This window comes from Pleurodeles waltl, chromosome 2_2, assembly GCF_031143425.1.
Source record: "Pleurodeles waltl isolate 20211129_DDA chromosome 2_2, aPleWal1.hap1.20221129, whole genome shotgun sequence".
Classification (NCBI taxonomy): Eukaryota; Metazoa; Chordata; class Amphibia; order Caudata; family Salamandridae; genus Pleurodeles; species Pleurodeles waltl.
In genome coordinates, this window is record NC_090439.1 from 944,524,616 (window position 1) to 944,549,266 (window position 24,651).

The window sequence follows — 24,651 nt, forward strand, 5'->3', positions numbered from 1 at the left end:
TATTGGAAGCTGTGCCATCTATACATTACACATTTGGTTTAATATTTTCCAATGGAATCAAAACTATTTAATGTCACAATACTTTTTAAATTGCAGGATAAAGGGCCTGTAGCAGCACGGATATCATGATAACAGACAAGGTGATTTGTGAGTATGGCGAGAGAGTTAAGAGTGAGTCCATTATTTCTGACCACATTGACTGACATCGGAAGATCTGCCAGAGGTGGTTGGTGTTGTGAATAAAATACACTTTTATTATTTTTCTCTGACACAATTGGTTTTTTTTTGTTAATCTTGTGGGGCATTGTATTACATGTGCGGCCAGACCCATGTGACCCAGAATCTCACAGAGGAGCTTGGGTAAGGTTCTCCATCTGGCACACCTTTCTCTCTGTAAGTCAAGTCTAGTGTTGTAACCGCAGTCAACGGAGGTCAGTGAGCTTTACTGTCAGAGCACACACCGAGCAGTTGGGGGCCACGTGTTGCTTGTCTAGAAATGTCTTCATTTGGCCCAGATTCCGCTGATTATTTACTCTTGGAGCAACAAAGTATGCATTTATCAAATTCAAGTGAGACAATAATGGCCTTCCCTTTGTACAATATGACCTAGTCAGAGGAACATTACTATATGGTTTATTTTATGCATTATAGGTAGTACCCCAAGATGTTAGATATAGCAAATGTTTGTTACACGCGTGTAGGTGGTCAAGTGATTGATAAACCTTGCAAATAGTGACATCTTGTTTCCCTTTCATTACTATAAAGTGCTACTCTGGACATAGCAGGGGCGTGTTTGGGTCAAAGACAATAGCTCATTTCAGATTCAGGTATTTAAAATTGCGACAATTCTCCGGTACTGTAGAAATCGGCTGCAAATAAAATGTTAATGTCACATGGGCACGGATATTTCACAAAACAACCGCTTTCCTTTAGGTCCGAAAACCCAGTTGGGACGGAGATCAGCTGTGTGGATTATGTATGCAGCTGGAGTTCTCTGGATGCGGAGCTGAGTACATTTGGTAATATCACTTTCATAACTTTCCTTCCCACACAAATAAACATCCATTCGTGGAACAAATAACAATAAAGTGAATGTAGCACTATTGTCTTCCAGAATTTTGTAGGCTCAGCTGGTTGACTGCACAGATGGTTCTCGTGGGTCGTGTGTTATGTTTAAATATGCATACATAAAATATGCTTTTTCTCCACTGGTGTATATAACATATAAAAGACATGGTGCACACATCATTAATGTAACAATGGATGCTTTCAAACTACCCCAGTGCTGATATAAAACACAAAAGACCATAACCTAGATGTAGAGACTAAATGAAAAAGAAAAAACTGGCTACCATCCTATGCAGATATTCCTATGCCAAATGACCATATAAACCATCTCTTCATGATCATGTTGATGGTTTCGTTTCTGCTCTTTCAGTACACAAAAATGCATGAATTGGTCAAACTACATGCAGTGCATCCAGTGAAAGGGATACCTCTTAGCACAATTTAAGTAGAAGCAGCGAGGAAGATAAGATGAATAGACATTCAGCAAACGAGGAAAATGGGTGCCCGAATGAAGTGTAAATAAGAAACGATGGGGAAGTAAAGAAAAGAACAGAGGAAACAATAAAGGAACATAGAAAGGAAAGAAGGAAGGGTGATGGAAGGAACTTAGAGAGGTCGGCAGGAAAAAATAATACATGTTCATGAGCTCTGCTGGAGTTCGTTCCACTTTTTTGGAGAGTTTGACCCAAAGATGGCAACTGATCTCTTTAGAAATGACTGCTGGGCTCTTTGCCTGGTGTTTGCAGACTGGCTATGCAGGGAGAATTTACAAGTGGACTGAAATGGAAGGAGACATTTTTAAATATATGCTAACGCATATTGGCAATATACTTACAAGTAGGTTAATGGAATATTTCTTGTTGCCAGATTTCTCCTCATTGTTAGCGCTTTACAACACAGCCAATGTTACACTGTATTTGTACACGGAAATTAAGAGATGTTGAGCTGTGCAAGGATTCGAACTTGGTTTCCCTGTTCCAAGGTCAGCAGCTCTTGCCTAAGCCACATCGCCTTCCTCATCACATCTGCCAACCCCTACTCCCCAGGACCATCTCTCAGATGTATAGATGTGGGTAATGAAGTATGTTTAAAGAAAGCGGCTTGAAGTGAATCCCTGTAGTGAATAGCCCAGCACAGCCTTCCTCAAACCGAGCTCATAAAGTTCAGAAGTGAAGTTTAACCATAATGTAATCAAGCAGAAGACGTCTTTCCTGCTCTGTAGAAACTGCTTTCTCTCTTGCTCCCTATGCCTTTCTTACAACAAAGTCAATGACCTTGGAAAGCAAGGCATCTATAGGTTTTCATTAGGGATGCTTTACTAGCGAGAGACTTACACATCTGAAGCTCAATCACTGAAACAGTGACGGGTTTTTAAAATTATTTCAGAAACGTACGTGATCATCCCTAACCTGAAATGATAAGACATTCAAGAAAAAAGTGATTTACATCTAGAAATAACATCTGACGAATTTGGCAACGTACTAGCTAGTAAAACCAAGCAGACTGTTCTGAGTGTTTCAGGTATATAAAGAATATATGTCTTTTCATTTGGCTCTAAAAAGTGCTTGCCAAATGCGGAACAAAGGTTCACGATTTAAATACAATCTGTTGCTTTACATCATCCGAAGATTACTGCTCTTTTGTCATTAACCTTTATTTTACATTTTCAAAATCAATTCAGTTGGGTAGTTATTAATATTTTTCACGTTCTCTTCTAAAACATGGTTAAAATATGCTTGTATTTAACACCCTCTCTTATTGAGACAAAACCAGTATGCATTGTTAATTTATTTTTGTTTAAATGGTCTTGTTGTATTAATAAATGTGTAAGCAAAATATTTTATACAACAAGTAAAAAGTCAAAGACACAACACAATAAATTCACACGCCAATGTATACAAACAGATAACAAATATAATGGGCAAACTATAGCAAAACATCAACAAAAAACGGCAACTGGAGAAATTAATTTTTAAATATCTAAGTGATAAAGCACCTTGAAAAAGTAATGTCCCAACAACAGTCAATGATTGTAGTTAACCAGGATCTAGACGTGAATTCTGTCCGACCATTTTGGAGTGCTGTGGGTCAATTGCACCAAGCAGGTTTACCCAGGTTAGAGTTTGTACCTTGTGACCTAGTCTCTGAAATGGAAGTCTAAACCCTCCAGCGGGGCAAGGTTGCAGGCTGTATCCACAAAGAGTTCCAAGAGGCCAGAGAACCACTGGATGAGATACTTATGAAGCCATTGATTTGAGTGGAAAAACCTCCAATGAGGAAAACTGGAATTTTGCCCCAGAACAGTCCTCTTATTGGCTGGATACTTTTTGTGCATTTGTCAGGTCAAGGTTTCCACATTTGGACTTCATATCGTCTTTGGAGCTCAGAAATCACAGGCGAACTGTATCGGATAAGAGTTCCATCGGGCTGGATACCTTCTCACCAAGGCCTGCTAAAATGGATTTGGTCCTGCAGAGAAGCTCCAAGTGGGAGCAACCTGTTTCTTCAGTCCAGTGAAGTTATGTATTGGGCGGACAGCCATGGGTGGTTGGTCCCAGTGCTACAGAGGTCTGGAAGTCCGAAAACATTTTTTAAGTCCCAACCTTTCAGAGAAGTCATGGAAAGCCCAGTTAGACATAGCCAGGTGTCCCAGGAACAGCACTTGAGGGGTGAAGACTCACTCTGCAAGAGGCCATCAACATGCCAGCCATGGTCTAGTTGCTACTGGTCAGGTGACAACTTTGGAAAAAGTCCTCTTGCAGCTTGTTGTATCCATCCTTATAGTCACAGAGGAAGTCAGCCAACTGACCCTTGGAGTTTGCTTCTTTGTCCTGGGTACAAATGAGAGCAGTTTGATTCCTTCAGGTCTAATCACAGTTTTCAAACAGCAGGTACAGTCCTCTTGTTTGGTGCCAGCTAGGGAGTGGGAGTGATTCTTGGCTCCTCCCTGACCAATGGGATAAATGTTCCTTCAGACTACCCTAACCCACTTTTACAAAAGTTCCTCTTTGCCATACTGCACAGAATCCCACAGTGTAAACTGCTTCTCTTGTGCAGAGCCTCTGTTCCCACCCAGAGGCGTGCCACAGTAATAAGCAGTCTCCTCCTCTGATCTCACTCAAAACCAGTTCTGGGAGTAGCTCTCCTCCCACTGGGTTTAGGGCCAGATTCTCTAGGGGGTAAATGTTGCTGGCCATCTGCAAATGTCACATGATAAATGTTCTTTTTGTTCAACTTAGTTTGTTGAAACTTTACACATACATCCGCCTACAAGCACCGACAGGCAGGGATGAGCTAATCTTCTGGGCTAAGCATGTAAACCATCTTTAAATATAAGATCATGAAAACTCCCCTCACCCTATCCCAACTCAATTTGGGGGTACCTCTTCCATATTTTGCTTATGCGAGTACCACTGGTGGCTAGGCATTGGTTTGTGGTGTTAATCCCACTCATTAGATCATCAGGGTGGCTCTGCAAGGTGGAGAAGTCTCAAATATTTCGGACAGGACAGTTCTCAGAATTCCATAGTCAAAAGGGAGATTAATGGAGCCCAGGTCTCCCTGTAATATCCAGCTCTTGCAGTTAGGGTCATGGTAAGCTTTTCCATTCCAAGGACATGCCACAAACGATGGACCACATCTGTTGTATAGGAGGTTTATCAGTTCCCCACAATGAGAGACTCATCTGGTGTGCCGTACCTAGGGCAATACCTATTTGACAGCCTCTCCATGTTTTAATTGGATATGTGAGGGGATTGGATAAGCCTCGTACTTTGAAAGTGGGGAATCTAGGGACAGTCATGTCAAGAAATGTGTCTTTGTCGTTCAGAACAGCCTCCCAGAAAGGAGCTATCTTAGGGCAGTTCCAGAGAATTTGCAGTAAGGTCCCTTTCTTTCCTGCAATGCCAACAGCAATTGGGATACCTTTGTGCAATCTAGGCAGCATGAGGTACCAATAGGACACTATTTTTTGGCCATTTATATGCTCCCAGAGCTAGAGGCTATATGTCGAGCACGACGGTAAATGTCCCCCCATTCTGCAACTGAGCTTGATCTACCTAACTCCTGTTCCCAATATTTATGGCTGGCGGATTTATCTTGTGGGGGTGGTAGCAAGAGTAATGTGTATAATTCGGACACCAGTGTGCAATTGTCTTTCTTCAGAGTGAGCCATTTTTCCAATTTAGTCAGGGTGAAGCCTGCCTTTTGTTTAACTAAGATGTTGGAAAGCCAGTGCCCATCTTGCAAGTACAGTAACCGTTCTTTTTCTAGCAACCCAAGGTGGTGTTTCACCTGTTTTATTGTCATGAGGCCATCTTCATGAAAAAGGAGTCCTATGGAGCCGTAGTCAGCTCCCAAACTGTGGTGGAAAGCCAGCTCATTGAGGCAGGGGTGAAATCAGTGCTCCCACTAATGAGGTCTGGGGTGAGAGGAAAACAACGTCAAGCCTCTGCGTACGGCAATCATATCCAAGACTCTCAGGTTCGCTTAAAGAGCGAGGAGAGTCCCCATGCTCATTTTTGGCGCATGAGGAACAGGAATTTCCATACATTGGTACCTGCTATGGCCCGGTCCATGAAGAGCCAGTGTTTCTCTGACTCTGAGTGGGACCATTCCATGAGGTAGCAAAGCTGGGGAGCCTGATAAAATCTTTGGAGGTGTGGGATCCCCAAGCCCCCCTCATGCGGAGGATGATAACTCTGTTCCCTATTCATGCAGTGAGCGCTGACCTGTCCAAATGATGCCAAGTATGGTATTCTGGGGGAGGCAATTGCTCCCGATCGGAGGGGCTACCAGGAGGGCCTGGAACATGAATAAGCCTCTGGGGAGGATCACCTCCTTCACTGGAGCGATCCTGACTAGCCAGGGGAGATGTTAAGATCGCCATATATTCAAGACTGTATTAGTTTGTTTAAGCAGTGCTTTGTAGTTAAGGGCTCCAGTGGCCTCAGGGGAGGTAGATAACTTAATACTTGTGTAGGCGATGGAATCTTTCTGCCATTGTATGGAGAAGTGTTGGGCTCGAAGTGCTACATCGGCTAATGGGACTGTGAGACTGAGGGCCTGGAATTTGTTAACATTCACTAAGAAGCTCGAGGCCTTCCCAAACCGTTTGATCTCTTCCAGGAAAGTGGGGAGTGCTACTGAGGGGTTATCAAGAGTGATGATTACATCGTCTGCATATAAACAGATGGTATGTTCCACCCCACCAAACCTAACTCACGTGATATTGAGGCTATCCCTCACTCTCTGTGCGAATGGCTCCATGTAGAGAGCGAAAGGAACATCGACAGGGGGCAGACCTGCCTCTTCCACCTACTGATAGTGAGGGGAACCGATGTTATCACATTCACATGGACAGTCACTCTGGGGGATCTGTAACTGCTCAGTATCCAACTATGAATTTGCTCTCTGAAGCCAAAGTGCATCAGGGTATGCTCCAGGTATGGCCAATGCACTCTATCAAATGCCTTTTCAGCATAAACTAAGAAAATTGTGACCTGTCCCAAAGACTGGGGTACCTTATCCAGGATATGTAGTAGCCTTTTGTTATTATCACTGCATTGCCTATGAAAAAGAAAGCTTGACTGGGAGAGGGCTATAAGCCCTGGCATCAAGGGGTTCAGACTGGCCTCCAAGATACTCGTAAAGAGTTTAAGATCGTTGTTTAAGAGGGAGATAGGTCTATATGACCAGCATTGTTTCGGGTCCTTCCCAGGTTTGGGTTTGGCATAACACTGAATGATGACTCCAGCATCGACTGGGTCCCAATGGAATGTGTGGGCCATTAAAATAGCCACCCTGCCATTTTCATAGCTGCAGGGCAGAAGAGTTGTCGTAGGAATGTTTTGGACTGGAGGCGGTGCCATTCACTGGGCTGCAGGTGTGTCTCTTGCAGAAGGCAAATGTCGGCTCTAGACTTATCTAGATATTAAAGCACCACTGTCTCCTAACAGGGTTGTTAAGCCCTTTAAAATTCAGAGAGAGAATACGTAAGGTAACCATTGGACTAAGTCAAGGCTAAAACAGCTAGGCATTGTGCTCACCATGATATATCAGTACCATGATCTCTGTAGGTCATATTCCAAAGTGTATCTAAGTTAGTCCATAAGTGCCACTCAGTGGGGAAAAATCTGTTTGTTAGGTACTCACCTGAATGTCTATTAGTAAGAAGAACTCCTCTAACAAAACAACAACCAAACAGGTAACTGTTCCTGGGAAGACTGGACTATGTGGCTTCCCAGTGGTCGATTTCTGGGTCTGAACCTATGTCAGTGGTGATCTCTCCATGTGGTGCTGGCCAACATGTGGTCAGCAGGTCTCCATCCTTCTACCTCATTTGTCCGGTGTTGGAGTCTTGTTGTAGTGAATCCAGGACTGCTCTGTGTTCTTGGGCCATGGTGTTGGGGTCTGGGCGTAGATCGTTGCCAGAAGACAGGGGCCTCCTCTTGCCAGACCTCCTTCTATTTTCCAGATTTACCGTAATGTGTGATACTTCTTCTGTCATTGTCGGGTTAATTCCCAACTGAAAGCAGGCCTCTTTCAAGGAATGGATCTGATGGAGAGACTCCTCCCATTGAATTATTACTCTAAAGGGGTAGCCCCACAAATAAAAGATGCCATGGTCTCGGAGACAGGTGGTCAATGGGCACAAGCACTTACGTTTCTGCAGCATACAGCCGAGAGGTCTTGGTATAATGTGAGAGTGTGTCTTTTAAATTTCAGTGGATGCATATCCCTTGTTCTTCTTAATATCTTCTCTTTGAGGCTCGGCTTAGAAACTCCGTTGAGCCCACAGACTCACACTAGGTGGTGTGGGTGAGAATCCAATGACGAAGCATGCCACTGGTGGTACTAGTGGGGGGGGATCCTACCAACTGATCCATGTGATGCAAGGGTCTCACTGTATTACCTGGATACAGATCCCTTTCCACAATGGTATATATTGAGACCAGTGATTTGGAAACTCTTGTAACATTTAGAGTTTGCTTGCCATGTTTACACTCAGCCTGATCAAATCATGCATCAAAACTAACATCACCCAGGAAAATATTCCATATTTAGGGCCCATCAATATGATATGAACATGGGCATCCCGGTTTTGTCAAAATTTCTTTTAGCTGCATTTGTTAGTCCAAAGCTCATTTTACATCTATTTTGGCGATACTTCCCTTCATGATTTGTCAATACCCCCATTTTCTGACTTATTTTTTTATCTTGACTAAATGCTTGTAAAATAGAGCAAAACAAGATTTGGATTGTTTTGAAATTGCACCTTCATGGATATTTATTTATTTTTTAATCTTTTTTTTTTTGTTCTCAGATTTTTTTATAGTACTTCTATAATAGCCAGACCCGATATATATTCAGATCCCATGTGGACCAGATAAAGAGCCAGCCTTGTCCAGAAGACACATAGCGGAACAGTAGAAGTAGCTATGTACCACCCGTACCTTGAGAGAAAATAATCATTGGACAATATACTCAAGAATTCATATTAATGTTCGTATTTGGAGAAAACCAATTCACCCATGGTTGCCATAATTCCTTAACATCTTTGGCTCCAGTTCTACAAAGATCTAATTGACAAATATTCATTACAGCCTCCACCCATTCCCACCAGGTGGGAGGGGTGGAGGAAAGCCAATGTCTACAAATCTCCTGTCTTGCCAAAAATATTAAATAAAACAACAAATTCCTATGGACGCTTGGGAGGTTTAACGATTCTAAAGTACTGCCGAAGAAAACTAAAGCTGGGGAGACCGTCAATGGGACCTGTATCACAAGAAATAGAGTCTCAAACACATCCTTCCAAAAATTCGAAATTCAAGAACATAACATCAACATATGCATATCGTCTGCCTCCACTAATCCACACTTTTTACAGGCTCCATGGACATTATTGTTGAATCTATTTAACTTCTTTGGAGTATAATATGCTCTGGGCAGAACAAATAGATGATTTTTCCTAAGAGTTGCAGGCTTAACCACTCTATAGAGACGTTGCCAAGAACCCACCCATAATGTATTGATCTCCTCCTTACTGGCCACCTCCTCCCATAAAGAGCCTGGGAAATTCCGTTCCTCATCTAGGTCATCCAAACACTCCAAGAGTATTCTGTAGTAAGCAGCAGCTTCCTTCTTACATGATTGATTCTTATGTAAGAGCTCCACTAACTCATTAGTCTCCTTTTCTGCCACCTTTAATGTTCTTACCCATGCCTGTAGTTGATAGTATTTAAATCTAGATATCAAGCCACGGCTAGTGACAAATGTTTCCCAAGGTTTCAAAGCCCCCTCCTGTAGTACTTGTCCCAATTGCATGATGTCTGCTTCCTTCAAAGGACGAGCCAAAGCATCTTGCAAACATTCCGGAGTTCCGGGGGAGTCCCAGGTGGGAGCACGAGTACTATAACACGATAAGTTAGTGACTTTCCTGATCCTTGCCCACAAAGAGGCCGCCGCCCTTAGTGATTTCAATCGTACATTTTTGTAAAACCTTGGGTGACCAAATTTATACAAATAGTTACGCTCCCCTTCCCCTTCACCCCTGAGCATAGCCTTCTTTTGTGGAGATATCTTGTCTGCTACTAGTAAATCTTCAACATTTTTTAACTGGAATGCCCATACATATAACTGAATATGCGGGAGGGCAATTCCTCCCTTAAAATAACTTCTACGTAGCTTCTTCCTAGCAATCTTGATTCCCTTATGGGCCCAAATAAAACTATCTATCTTTGATTGTATGTCCTGTATTTGCTTTTCCTCAAATTCCAACTGGATCATATTGGAGAGAAAAGTGAGCTTCGGGAGGATAAACATTTTAACTAAATTCGCCCTCCTGTATAGAGTTAAAGGGAGAGGTATCCAACTTAGTAATAATTTATTTATCTGATGCATAACATTTTTCAAGTTTACCAGTGATGTTTTCTCCAGGTCTTGTGGAATCTGAACTCCAAGGTATCTTATCTCTTCTGTTATTAGCTTATGATGAATATTCATATTCCATGTCATAATTTCGGTCTCTGACATGTTGATTTGATACCCTGATATCTGGCCAAAATTTTGTGTTATCCCTGCCAGTCTAACGCCACCAGGAGGTCTGTGGTATAGATGATAATATCATCTGCATACAAAGATACCCTTTTCTCCCACCCCATATAAATAAAGGGTTTTATTTGAGCGTCCTTTTTAATCATAGAAGCTAGCAGCTCTATATACACATTAAAGAGCAGGGGAGAGAGAGCACAACCCTGTCTAGTCCCTCAAGTGATAAAAAACTGAGAGGTTAGACTTCCATTTATCAAAGTTCTTGCCGAAGGATTGGTGTAAATACTTTTGATTGCTCCCAAGAACCTTGGGCCAAAATTCAGCTGTGTTAGATTGTAGATTACATAGCCCCAATTCACTCGATCAAATGCCTTAGTAGCATCAAGGTTAACAACTGCCAAAGGGAGGCCCGATATTGACGCCATGTCGATTGACCCAATTAATTTGTGGGATAATTGATACATATGTCTATTTTTTTTAAAACACTTTTGATCTGCATGAATCAAAGGCACAACTTCATGGATATTTATATATCCTTTTTATTTAAAAAAAAAAACATTTTTTCTAACATTTATGTACCTGATTTGAAAGGGAACATGCACTTTTCTATTCACGTTCATTCCTTGTTTAAGTAATCCGAGTGTGGGTTCAATAAAGTCACACATTTTCTCAAGGATGAATGCTCCAAGTACTGCAACTGTCCTTATTCTGTCGAAATTGATGCAATGTCATCAAGCACTAGCACTATATGACCATAAACACATGGTTTAGATGGACACCCAGTGGCGTACCAAAGGCCCCCATGACGCAGGGGGCCCTGAGCTGCAGGAACCCTCCTCATCACGGCACCTAGCCTAAGTGAGTCCACAGGGGAGGCACCCTCCATGTTCTTTGCAGGGGGGGCATCTGGTTTTGTTACGCCACTATGGACATCTCCTCTGTGCCTATCAAAGAGCACAAATGCAGGGAAATAAATGCAATTGATATCACATAAAGAACGTGCAGTGCTGCAAAGAGCAGTAAATAGTCCCACATGCTACACGTCTTTACGAGTACTGTGCTTTGTGCACTGATTATCGAGCGCTCCTGATGAAAATAGCATGAGACTTTGCAACAACCCCCTCCCTTTCCCTTTTAGTCTATTTCCATAAAAATAAATCGACCAAGGACATTATGAGGGTCATTCTGACCCTGGCGGCCGGTGGCCGCCAGGGCCACCGACCACGGGAGCACCGCCGACAGGCTGGCGGTGCTCCAATGAGCATTCTGACCGCGGCGGTTCAGCCGCGGTCAGAAGCGGAAAGTCAGCGGTCTCCCGCTGACTTTCTGCTGCTCATTGGAATCCTCCATGGCTGCGGAGCGCGCTCCGCAGCCATGAGGATTCTGACCCCCCCTACCGCCATCCAGTTCATGGCGGGAAAGCCGCCATGAACAGGATGGCGGTAGGGGGGGTCGCGGGGCCCCTGGGGGCCCCTGCCGTGCCCATGCCAATGGCATGGGCACGGCAGGGGCCCCCGTAAGAGGGCCCCAAAATGTATTTCACTGTCTGCCTTGCAGACAGTGAAATACGCGACGGGTGCAGTAGCACCCGTCGCACCTTCCCACTCCGCCGGCTCGATTACGAGCCGGCATCCTCGTGGGAAGGTCGTTTTCCCCTGGGCTGGCGGGCGGTTTAACTGGAACCGCCCGCCAGCCCAGGGGAAAACTCGTAATACCCGCCGCGGTCTTTTGACCGCGGCGCGGTAATTTGGAGGGCGGGATCCTGGCGGGCGGCCTCCGCCGCCCGCCAGGGTCATAATGAGGCCCTATATGTACTCACGAAATAACTCCCAAATGCTTCAATTGCCTTGATATCATCTTAACCTCCATGCAGCCAAACAGATTGACCCTTTTTTAACTTGATTTATTTTCCAGATGTTAAAAGCCTGCAGACAAATTTTAGCCTGAATAAACCCTAGGCTGTACTTTTTACTTCTAAGAGAGCTCATCAAAGTGACATTACTCATGTATGTGCTCTTAAATAATCAAAACAACATTTACCACTTGATGAGGGCAATCAGCGGCATAGTGTATTAAGTCTTCATTTGGGAAGTTTGTAAAATACCAAATTTACTTTCACTACTTTTGATATCATTATCATACAAAATGTAATGCACAAACTGAATGACAAGAATGCCAAGCCCTTTAGACAATCTCCAAACAAATAAGTACATCATAAAATACAGTAGCATTCACAGTGAATTATTACTTGGTATAATGTCAGGACTAAAGTTTGAGAAAAACAGGCAATTAAGCAACTGCACAAATATGACTCCGTAGGTCAAAATCAGTGCATGTAATGTAAATAAGATAAAGGCATTGTTTAATACATTACAATTATTCTATTATTTGGATAAAAACAGAGGATTAGTGCAACTGTTTGTTCTGTGCTTTCTGGGGCAGTGCAGCTTGTTTAAAAGCACTAGATGAAGAGCTTCAATAAATGTACCAGGTCACACAGACAGTAGAGCTGATTACTAGTTAGTGCTTTTGGAGAACTGATTGCACAGCAAGAAGCAAAACTACCTCTGGGGAGAGGTAAACGCAATTGAGCTTCCTGGAGAGAAAGCAACGGGAGTCACAAAGACTTCAATTATATATTTTTGTGTGATAAACCGGAATACTGATTTAAAAAAGAATACTGCTAAAATGCTCATTATTTTGTACGATAAATATTTTACTTGCTGAAATGCTCACTGTAACATGCAACGAGACGCGCAGTTGAAGTGGTAACACAAGAGAGAGTGAGTGGGGCGGCAGCAGCGGTTGGAGGAAGACATGGTCGTGCCCCGTGCCCCAATTCCAAGCCTGTACAGCCCTTAAAGTGTATTCATGGAGCACTTGAGCTTATTGTGTGGCATACTTTGGGGGCCCGTGATCCAGCATAACCTGGGCAGATTCGTCTGGCGACCTGTGTGCCACGGTCACCAAGGAACCGCAGAGCTGTGGAGCCAAGTGTGGCTGAGTGCCAAACACACCCTATTCATCTCTCCTACTAACTTTTCACTGCCAGTGCTGACAGTTTTTGGAGGCTTCAAAGGCCACAGCGACCTTGTGGACTGCCCGAAGAGGAGGCTGAAGATTCCCAAGAGCAATGATAATTGGAGCTTGATCCCTATGTGAGCAATACTATTGGAAATCGCTGAAAATGTCTATCATAGCTCCAGGAGTGCTGCTCCAGTCAGAAAGAGAGGTAAGGCCATAGGACTGTGAACCGTTGTCAGGAGGAGCGGAAGCAGCCACTATTAGACAGGTGCTGCTTTTGCCAAACTGGGGTAAGGCTGCGTTCCCCTCCATCGCTGGGGCGGCACTCTCTCAGCATAGTCTGAAATAACTGCATGTGGGGCAAACCAGCGACTACTGCAAGAAAGCAGAGGGGAGGGTACTTATATTGTAGCCTCCCTGTTGGATCTCTTCCCCATTTCCAGTCACTTACCTATGGACCCACATAATGACTATAGCTGGTCCTCAACAGCAAAAGGACCCACTGGAAAGCAATTAAGGGGCAGTCAGGACATAATGCAACCGTGTTCTTGCTAGCAAGTTTCCAGTGAAGCAGCCCATTGAGGATCAGCCACATTGGCTGTGCAGGGTGTTACAGACAGTCCTTAGCCCCAGTAATTGGAAAGATGACGGCAAGAAACCTAAGATCAGGGCCAACATTGATTTCCATATTGTGTCAAAATACTAAAGCTAACCCATTGAGAAACAGAGCTCCCCCAATACTCAAAGGTGGAGGCAAAATACCTGCGTTTTCTAAACTGTTCTGAAATAAACCCCACTATTAGTGAAATGGTACAGTCAACTCGATTGGGGGAGTCAAAGAGCAAGGACATCCCTCTCACGGTGCATGTGGAGGACCAGTGGGGTTCTCCCACTCTGAAGCATAGGCAAATTCAAGAACCACCTTCTTCTGAGAAAGCTGTAGGACCACCACGGGAGCAGTCCTTATTATGCATATCGCCAGGCAGAAACAGAAATGTGGAGGCACAGTCTGAAACCCATAAGCAACATAAAACAATATGTGGCTTTGTTCTCGGGTATACCCCGCCCTATAACATTTGATCACTAAAATCTTTCATCCTCTCCCAACTTGCTGCTGAATCCTTCAGTTAACATTTCAGTCGACTATGAATGCTTCTCCAGATCCTTGTAGAGCCTTAAGCATATTTTGTCATCCTGTCTGTCTCTACAGGAGAAGAACAGTGACAGCTCATACCATATTTTAGACATCCTTTTAGTTATACTGAAAGAATTACCCGTAACATCAAATACGGATGAAAATAAGTTCAGTGTAAAAAGCTCTGCTGCTAGCATGGTGGATATCAGTATCCAAATGGGTGATTCTAAACTTCTTCCTCAGGATAAAATATGCCATCAATCACTAAATCTAAGTCATCTGAAAGCTGTCTTCAAGGAAGAAGGAATGACAGCCCTAGAGGGCAGTAATAATGGGCCGGCTCCCTCTGGTCACGTCCCAGACTCAGGCAAATCATGTGAAGTTTTCTACACCTTTAATAATGCTTAAAGGTGCAGTCCTGGAGTGATTACCCAGGATCCAGGCCCTGAGCCTGGTAAGGGAAAAAAAAAAAAATACCAACAATCAAAAGGCAAAAGGAAACTGCAAAGGATAACTAAGAGAAGAACAATACAAGTTAAATTCCAGGTGGGGGAATCTGACAACTGTGAAGATTACAATGCCATCTTTTGACACTATTGAAACAGCCTCTGTACCCCAGGGGATGGCTTCCCCTTGCATGATTGCAAATACAAGAGAGTCTGTGTGGGTTGATAATGGTGCTACACTTAAGTCCGCTCAGGATGATCATGATACAATAATGTCTCCCCAGGGAGAGGGAGTACTTAATGTGGTAGCTGGAGTGGAGTATTCCAGGCCAGAGGTGGACTTAAGGTAGGGGAAAAAATCCACTGCTGATCCCTATGAGGAACTTGATGGGGTTCTTCAATTGGTGGAATTTTGTTTGCAGACTCTGACATGGAAGTTGTGTTAAATAGATTGTGTGTCTTATCTCTGTATGAATCTATCCCCCAGCTGGCTAAAATCCCCTACAGACATATCTTTGGTTGTTCTGTAAAAAAAGCTTGTGTGACCGCTGCTCGCTAGTCATCTGTATCAGTTCATTTTAAGTCCAGAATAGTAGTAGAAGAAGTCCTGAACTTGTTAGATGAGCTTAGGTGGTCAGGCTTCAATATCTATTGCACATTTATTCAACAGCCAGTATTCCTATCAGCCCAGCTAACGTATGATAAGGGCAGTGGGGACTGGATGGTGGCTCAACCATATCATGGCAATCAAGACCCCTTATTATTGGTTTAAAGGCGTCAGGTGGGTGCCAGCTTTGAAAATATATTTTTTATGAAAATTGAGAAGGGCAGGCAACTTTTCACTAACTGGGTGGAACCGGCCTAAAAGAGCGAATCTATCGGGAACTGGATTGTCAGTACAATCAACTAAAAAAAGGTGCTGTCAAAACCCCTATTGTGTAGATCCTGGTGACTCTGCTGTTAATTTCCTGTCATGGAACACTGCAGAGCTGAGAAGGAACTCTGAACTGCTTCTGTCAGTTTTGGAAGACAAAAACATTCTGATCACTGCTTTACAAGAAACCTGGGAAACAGAGGACTTGATATTGTCTAATTATATTGCTTTTAGTACCAAAGCGGTCAAGGGGCTGTTTTAGCGCCCTACGGGGGCTTAGCCATCATGGTATCTGTTAGGTATGATGTTGTGGTGTCTGCCTTATTCAGGAAATATACTAATTTCTTGACATTATCACTATCTTGTCTGCCATCAACCAAGATGAAAAAATGGGGCCAAAAGGGTTTCTGAATTGATATTAATAAACACAGTTTCCTCCGAAAAAAAGTTAAGAAAAGCAACTTAATAAGTTGGAATTACTATTGGGTAAGACTCAATTGTTGTTTCCTTATGTGCCAATTCTACTAGTGGGAGACCTTATTGCAAAGATTCCTCCTAAACAGCTGTTTGTTGATCTCCAACAGGAGAAAGAAAATGCTTTGAACATTCCCTGTCAGTTTTTGGCGGGTCAGCAAAGGGGGGCTCTGACGGACAATTAGGTATCCTGCTAAACAGCCTAAACATGATTATAGTAAACAGTAAGTGTCTGGGTGATCAGGCAGCGTATCTAACATGCGATAACAGAAGGGAAATTGTATTGATTTATTATGCGATTATCTCCTGCGAGAATTTAGGGTTGGTGAAGGATTTAGTGGAAGGTAATCCTGGCTACTAGTCTGAACATCGTTATACATTGCTGTTCACCACCACCTGGACTTCCTTTGTTTTGGTCCCCTTGGCAAAGGAGAAGTGAATAATTGTGCAATCTGACTCAAGAAGCAATATTCTCAGAGAAAAGGAGATTAGGGATTTGGGTGGCAAGTGAAATAAAACGATCTTTAAATATTGGAGTGTTGCCCTGAGCTATTGACTTTAAAGACTACACCGGTGTCATCATTAAAAGGCCACCACCTGCTCAAGCAACTCTGGCACTTTAAAACAATTTTCTTCCTAGCTCTTTAAATTTTCAATATCCTACTGGGGAGATGCTGGAAAAAGTGAGACCGAAAACAATTACGAAATATTTTACTAAGAATGTTATGTCGTTTAAAACTTGTCACTTTCAAAATGCATACGAAAATGTTTTCTGTCAAAATATCTGTGAATATCGATGGCAGTAGATTTCTAAAAAAAATCAGATGATTCAAAAAATAAAACAATTGGTTTCTTTTTTCAAAAGGCTGTGTGGCCCTTTCACGGTTATGTTTCGCAAGTGTCAACACCGACCATAGGTCACTTCGGCAACGGGTGCTTCGGTGGACGTGTGAGGAACAAAGATTCTGCCAAGTTTACAACACAATTTTACTCCACTCTGCTTCGTTTTCACGACAGCACCGGACGAGCCATTCCAGTGTAATTAAGCACCAAGAAGCGACGCTGTTCACATTTAATTAATAGATAAATGAAGCAAATGGTTCTGTCTTTATAAATGTGATCAAATTGTTTAGCTTGCTGAACTACTAGCCTTCTGACAAATTAGACGTCAGTTGGGCCATCGACCCATCAGCGTGCTCCACTCAGCAAAGCACAGGTCCTCCTGCTCGGCTTTATAATAACAGTGTTTTACTTAACCACGTCTCAGTTCATTTATCAGACCCTGCAAAGGCTTTAATGAACATTGCATTTATATGTGAATCAAATGTTTTGCTTACCAATTGACACTGATTCCCTTTGAGGGAACTGCAGGCGTGAAAGTGAAGCTCGTTTTGCCAAGTAAAAGTAGCTGACAATTTCTCCAAACTCGATTTTATATTCTGCTTCATATGCACTTGCCTCTTTTCTAAGTGTTTTAAATTTCAGGCATGAAGCAACATAGTAGTGTAACTGCTCGTTGAAACTACGAATGCATCAAAATTGAAAGGACAAAGTCGTAATATGATCCAATATCTAAGCTTCATATTTCATAAGAGCTGGGCACGCAATGGCCATGTGCTGTGGCGTTCTTCAGAATATTTGAAATTAACAATCTCAAATAATAATTGCCACGGAGGATGGCAAACAAAATTGAAACAAAACTAACACCAATACATTAACATTTTAGTTCCCAGCCAAATGCAGATTAAAAGAAGGTAAATAATAAAATGTCCCACGTGACACACGAGGTACAAAAATCCAGAATTAAAGAAAACAACTGAAGCCTTCTAATTAGATGCAAATGAGCTCCTGTGATATACGCACTGTAGGAGTAGTTGTTCAAAACCTCCCAGGTGGTCCTGGTAAGGACAACAGACCCTGTACCAAACAGTGTGGGCCTTTTGGGCCTTATAAATGACCCTAGGATGAGTAAACACAGACAAGACCAACCTGTGGAAGAACTTTTTCCTACCGACCATACTCCAGCTCTTCAAAATCCCAAATCTACTTGACGATTTCTTCCTGGTGAAGTCAGGATATGTGTGGCTCAATTGTATGGGACAAATTATATGCAAATTAGTATCGGCAGAAGGTTAAACACCAACAGTCTGAACACCAGGAAGGTGCAGCTACTTCCGAATTCATCATGACTGCTTTCTGCTTAAGCCCTACATCAAAGGAGGTTGTATACTATCAGTGGGGGCCTTTGATCTGTTAAAAATAGATCAAATAAATTATGTACAAAGAGAATCTCCATGACCTGGTTAGATGCAGAGACAATCTGTGTAGGTTTGTGCTATAAAGGTACTGAAATAGCTGGCACAAAAGAAAATATGGTAGAAAGAGGCTGCAAAAAAGATTTCTCACAAAATGCCCAGAGGAAAATCTAACAAGAAAAACTGTATTTTTAAAATTTGAATAGAGAAGTTATAGGTAACATGTTTGAGGTAATGGGCATATAACTAGGCACATAGTAAAGCATTGATACTTCATTGTTGTAATGCAGTGTGACTGGACTGATATCTTGGAATGACTGGAAACATTCCTCTGATTTCAGCATTATATGTGATAGCACATGTGGATTCATGGATCTGTATATGCATGGAACAACTCAAATCTTTTTAATCATAATCTTAGATGTAGAAAAATACCTCCTTGTGTACAATCTTCCCCGATTTTGTTTGGACTGTGGAATTATGTTTTTGGCTCAGTGCATTTCTAGTTGGCTAACTAGGACCTGGTCCATGTTCTCTGACCCTTAAAACATGTCAAATGCTACACTGCTGATGGCATAGTTAAATTACAAATAAGCCTCATAAGTATATGGTGCAAAGTGTGCCCTGGGCCTGTAAGTTAAATGTCACTAGTGGACTAAAGCACCCACTGTGCCATCCACTAAGGTGGCAAGGCAAATATAACTTCAGGCCTACCACTGTAGATTGTGCAGCTTGAAAACTTCTTGTTTGACCTGTCAAAATAACCCCTTTTTGGCAGACCTACATCCTCTTTTTAAATATTAAAAGGTCAACCCTAAGTAGGCCTTACTACTCACAAGGCAGGGTGCATGGCATTTAATAGCAAGACATGTAAATGTTGTCCCTACGCTGACCAAGCCCCAAAATCTATTGTCACTGTAGCAGGAATAGCTGTTCCATGGGAACACACTGGGATATAATATTAAAAATAATAATGTTGCCCCCACCCGCCCCCAGGAAAAAGCTACAACTTTCATTCTTGGACTTTTTACAATATTGATTACAAGCTCATTTCATTGGTAAACTCAGATGTGTAATTAATGGTTTGGCAAAGGCTCTTTTACAATGTTATGTTTTCCCTGTCTTTAGCTTCTAGAAGTCAATTAGTATGACATACCAGTTGTTACTTAGGAGCTGAATAGCTGCTTTGTTGAGGTGTGAAGTTGCTTCCGGAGCTGAGACAAACGTGTTGGGTGTGGGGATGTGTTCTGTTCCTCTAGCAGAAGGACCATCTAGGTTGTGCCCAGAAACCCGATTAACTTCAAAGAGACCTACCCGTACACATCACAAGCAAGTATTAAAAGACATCTATACAGGTGCCTCATTAGTTCACCTAGTAAGACAGGCACCAACCCTGGTGGGAGAGGAGAGGCTTCAGAACTGAGTTGAAGGGACTACAGTGGATGAGTGCTAGTTTTCCTGGCCACACCTCTGGGGTGGACACAGGAGGTCTGCACAGGGGAAGAAAGGTTTACATTTTTGGGGTTTAAGGAAAAAGGGACACTATGGGATTGTTTGCGTTAGGGCACAGATGAACAGCTGCAAACGTGAGTCGCCAATCCGTCACCCCACCCACAGGCTAGAGCCTTGCGTAAATGTGCCACCATAAAGGAGCACACTCTTCGCAACAATACTGGACCTGTGGAACACAGAAGAACTGCACCTGGTAATGAGACCTGAAATGAAACCTGAAAGGAAGGATCTGCTCCCACTAGTACCCAGGACTAAGACGTGGATTCCAAGGCTCAGTTGGCTAAGATGCAGGGACACAAGAAGTTGCTAGAAGCTATTTTCGCCGAAAAACACAGCTAACCAGTTCCAACTGCCCTGGAATCTTCCTGTAGCTTCCACTGGAGTGAGTCTTGACCCTCAAGTGCTGGTCCTGAGGCCCTGGTACCCTTGGCTGTATCAAAGTGTACTACTATGGACATCCTATGAAACCTGGGACTTAGAAACTGTTTAACTCCAAAGACCTCCAGAAGCCTAGCTCAAACTTTCCAAGTCAATATGATTAAAGTTAATTGTTAGCAGGGCCAAGATTTAGGTTGCTCCCACCTGGAGCTTTGCCGCAGCAACAAATCTGTTTCAGCAGGTTGTTGTGGAGAGGGTATGCAGCCTCATTGAGCTTTGTTCAGCTACAGTTGCAGCCTTGCCCTGCAGGAGGAATCAGAGCTCCCAAAAAATGAAATTTTCTTAAATCAAGCCTGTCTGCTCTGTGCCATAGCTACCATAGATTGTGCTGAGGTGTAAATTACTGAAACCTTTACTGAACCTAACAAGAATAATCACATTATTACTTGTGGTGGATTTTTATCCACCTCAACTAATAATCCAATTTCTCACAGTAGATCAATGGGAGACGTTAACTAATACACACAATTTAACAATTGCTGAACCTCCCGCACCTACCATCTCTATGACACTGTTGAATTAATATCTCCTAGTCCATACAACTCTTATTTACCTCCACCTGCCCCCCTTGTTCTCTACTCTGAGCCTGCTACACATCACTACTTCAAGTTGTTTTACCCCAATATCATCACACCCTTTTTGCTCCCTACAACTTCCCATTGAACCCCAATGCTACAGTTGCCCTCAACCTGTTTGAAGGTCAGCATTTCAAACATAGAAGTATTGTCAGAAATACATATCATGTCGCAAATATCATCCCACTGGGTGTATATTTTCTATTATAGAATAATAATAATTTAAGATATTCTGACAACAATATGCATGTACCACAAAAGCCTCAAAAGCCAAGCTCCCACCTTGACCCGCTCTAATAAATATCCTTGTCAATCCTGAGGTACATACTTGACATGGGTGACATCCAGCCTGATCCACCTGTCATATAGTTCACTTCACAAAGGCATAGATTGGAGATGACCTAATAAATTCTTTTAACCACCTTATTCCTCTGATCAATAAAAACACACTGAAGAACATAGAGGAAAAGCATCTGGACGGGTAGCATCTGTCTACAGAACAAAGCTGTCATGCATTTTAATTAACATCAAGATCTTTTATTCTTTGAGGGCATGGGTATCTGCTGCTTTATTATGCCCTGAATCAGAAATTATTTGCATCTCAGCGAGGTTCTGCCACTTGTAGATCAGCAGTACACAACCCGACAATTCTGGACAAGTTCTGGAATTCACTCTTGACCAAAGACAAAAACAATAGTGTCTTGAGAGAGTTCAATTTGTGGGTAGACAGTCCAGGAGCCAATCCTGCTATTCACCTTTTCACACATGGTGATCAGCCATACACAGAGAACTGGAGATTTGCTGGACCTCTCGCTCTTACACAATTTTGAAATTGTCAACTTAGAAGTACCACTCAGGGATGATAAGACCACTTCTTCATCTGCATCAATTGAACTATTTTTGCCTTTCACATGCATGTGTTTCCACAATCCTTCACCAAACACATTAACATTGCAGAGATAGCTCTTTGAGTCTACCCTCAGTGCCTCTATAAGTAAATATCCCTCATCAACTAACACTGCTTGAGAAGCACTTCCTCAATAAATCATCTGCACTAGAAAATGTTGTTCCTAATAAAAGTAGGAAACCCAAGATGGGTTTGTAAATCTCAATTAAGTGGTTGAGTGGGGAACTTACTGAGCTGAAACACATTAACCAAAGGCTGGACATGCAGTGGTACAAGACCAGAACTGAAAATTGACAAATTCAGTATAAGAAACATGAGCACAAAAAAATATTTATTTAAGGCATCTAATCAGTTGAAGGAAATCTTCAACATCTACAAGGTTTTTCCAAACACTGTACACTAAGAAGCAGTCCTTGGATATCTCAACAACATTTCCAAGAGCCTCTTGAGTTTTTTGAATTCGAAATGCCAATAAAACGGTCTAGACATGACTCTTAAAACAAAGTGTTCAAATTGCCTACAGTGTTTACGGATGCATCCCTCAAAATGCATAGCCACTCTTCTCTCTGGCATCATTCTTGCCCCCAGGAACATATCATCACTCTCTTATTGAAAAAAAAACAATAATTTCAGACCCAGAAAGGATTGGAAGCCTTTGAGTTAGCTCCAACTTCCAGTTTCACTACAAAACATGGGTGAAGTGACAAGACTACTTCAAGAGCATGTGGAACTAAGTTACCTTCTCCACAACATCTAGTCTGGATTCTGTCCTACAATAGTGGTGAATCAGACTTGGCCAGAAAAAGGGAAAGGGAAAAAAGAGAAGAGTTATTTTATCCTTGAAAGTGGACTACAACTTTGCTCTTCTATTCCTTGAAATCAGTCTTAATCTTGTACACTGTTAATCACTGAACTCTGTGGAAAGACCTGAACATTAGACAGGTACATTCTGTATTATATGCAATGGATCAAATGAGGTCTCACCACCAACACTCAAAAGTAGGATCCGATCATTTCAATTATGCACACTTGCAGTGGTGTACAAAATTCCTCAAGGATTTCCTCTCTTATGCCTTTTGTTAAACATCTATGTATTTCCACTTGCACAACTCCTGGATCAGTACTAAGTGAACTTTCAAATGTATGCTGATGATACACATCCACTTGAAAACAGAAAATAGTCTGCAAAACCTAACAAACATCTCGTCTTGAGGATCATATGTTCCACAAATTGAGGGAAAGCATTATGTTCAAGTGGTACAAGACTAAGGTTTTAGTAATTGGAAACAGCAAGCCTGATCGGCTACTCTTTACCTGGCCCTCAGGCCTTGAACTCAACTGCTCACCTCTAGGGTACAGAACTTGGAGCTACTCTTTGACCTTAATCTCACTTTTGCCTCCCCAAGATAACACAGAGAAAAAGTGGATTAACACTGCATTCTGATCTCCTCAATAAAATTATTACTAGCCAGGACATATTCCAGACCAGGTGGTTGGAATGTGCCTTATCATTTGCTGGTCTGTCAACATCAACACCACCTTTATAGCTCTCCAGCAGATATCGGGATTAAAATAAATACCTTCTGTACCATCCACAAGTTACACTGGGACTATAGCCCAGCCTACAGACAGAAAATAGTGCCTCACTAAGTCATTTCCAGGCTCCTCCACTAATCATCTGCCAGTAGCCTTGACCAATGACAGTTCAAAATAAAGGCATGTGAAAGCAGATCACCAAGAACAGAGGAATTAAACCGTGAAACACACTCACCTCACACTTGAGATCCGAACTCTATCTCATGCAGTTCATTAAACTGCTGAAAACTAAACTATTCAGACCAACCCTCAACTGAAATCACCACAGAAGAGGATGAAGCTTGGACAAGAATCTTGCAGCATTTCTGATTGGACTCCAATTTCTCCTTCCACCAAGATATTCTTTATTTATACAAAAACTTTCAAATAAACCAGATAACATGCCTGTCTTTAAAAAAAATTGTAATAAGTTAATAAATTAATACATTATTAACATCTGTGAGAGGACTCTCGAAGGATCACTGTTTCTTCTATTGCATGTGCTACATTTCCACCATTTAATTTGAACTATTAATTACAGTTCCTTTAACTAAAAGTTATTTGAGGTTGAAGCTCAAAGAGAGTACTGTATTCACAAACGTTTTGACTAACAAAATGCACCGGAAAGTGCACATTTAGTATAACAGATCAACATTATGAATTATATGTGTTTCAAATATTTAGAGGATTGTCCAGACTCCTCCGGCATGAGCGTGCTAATCTACACAAATTAAAAATTATAATAATGTGTTCTTCAACTGAATACACACTCGTATGGACTATCCACGCCCTATGTTTGGTGGAAAAGTATGTTCACACATTCATCTTTTTTCCTCATAAACAGTTTGTTTCCATTAGAAGAACTCTCTCGATCTCCCCTGAAATATAATGGTTTGCCTTCACCTATCACCGTGGATGCTTAGTTCATGGTACCTTTTTAAGAGTATTTGTGTAAGTCATTATTAGAGAGCAGAGAAACCATGTGTCATGTTTGTGACTACACACAAAAGTATGAGCTTTTTGCTCTCCTGGAACACATTATCCCCGCCTTTTTTACGTTGACATACACTTCGATTTTCTGGCATACTACATTCAATATCAAGACATTTTCCTGCAGATCCGCATTCAGCAATAAGGGGCTAAAATATATGCTTGCCATTGCCTTCTATGCTCACAAAGGTGAATCGGGCCGAGGACTATAAACAAAGAGATTCACTGGGACAAGTAAAGGTGTTCTCATTTTCTTCCTGGGTTTGCTCTTTAGAAGGCATGTGTACTGAGACAAATCATGGCTCAAAGATTCAACTGACTGGACTT

The 24,651-nt window shown here is 42.2% G+C and overlaps 1 protein-coding gene across 1 annotated transcript in view; it reads right to left on the bottom strand.

Annotated features, from left to right (window-relative positions):
• Window positions 1-24,651, bottom strand: part of CSMD3 (CUB and Sushi multiple domains 3) — a 2,682,374-nt gene that overhangs the window by 1,304,483 nt on the left and 1,353,240 nt on the right. The gene's annotated exons all lie outside the window — the stretch shown is intronic.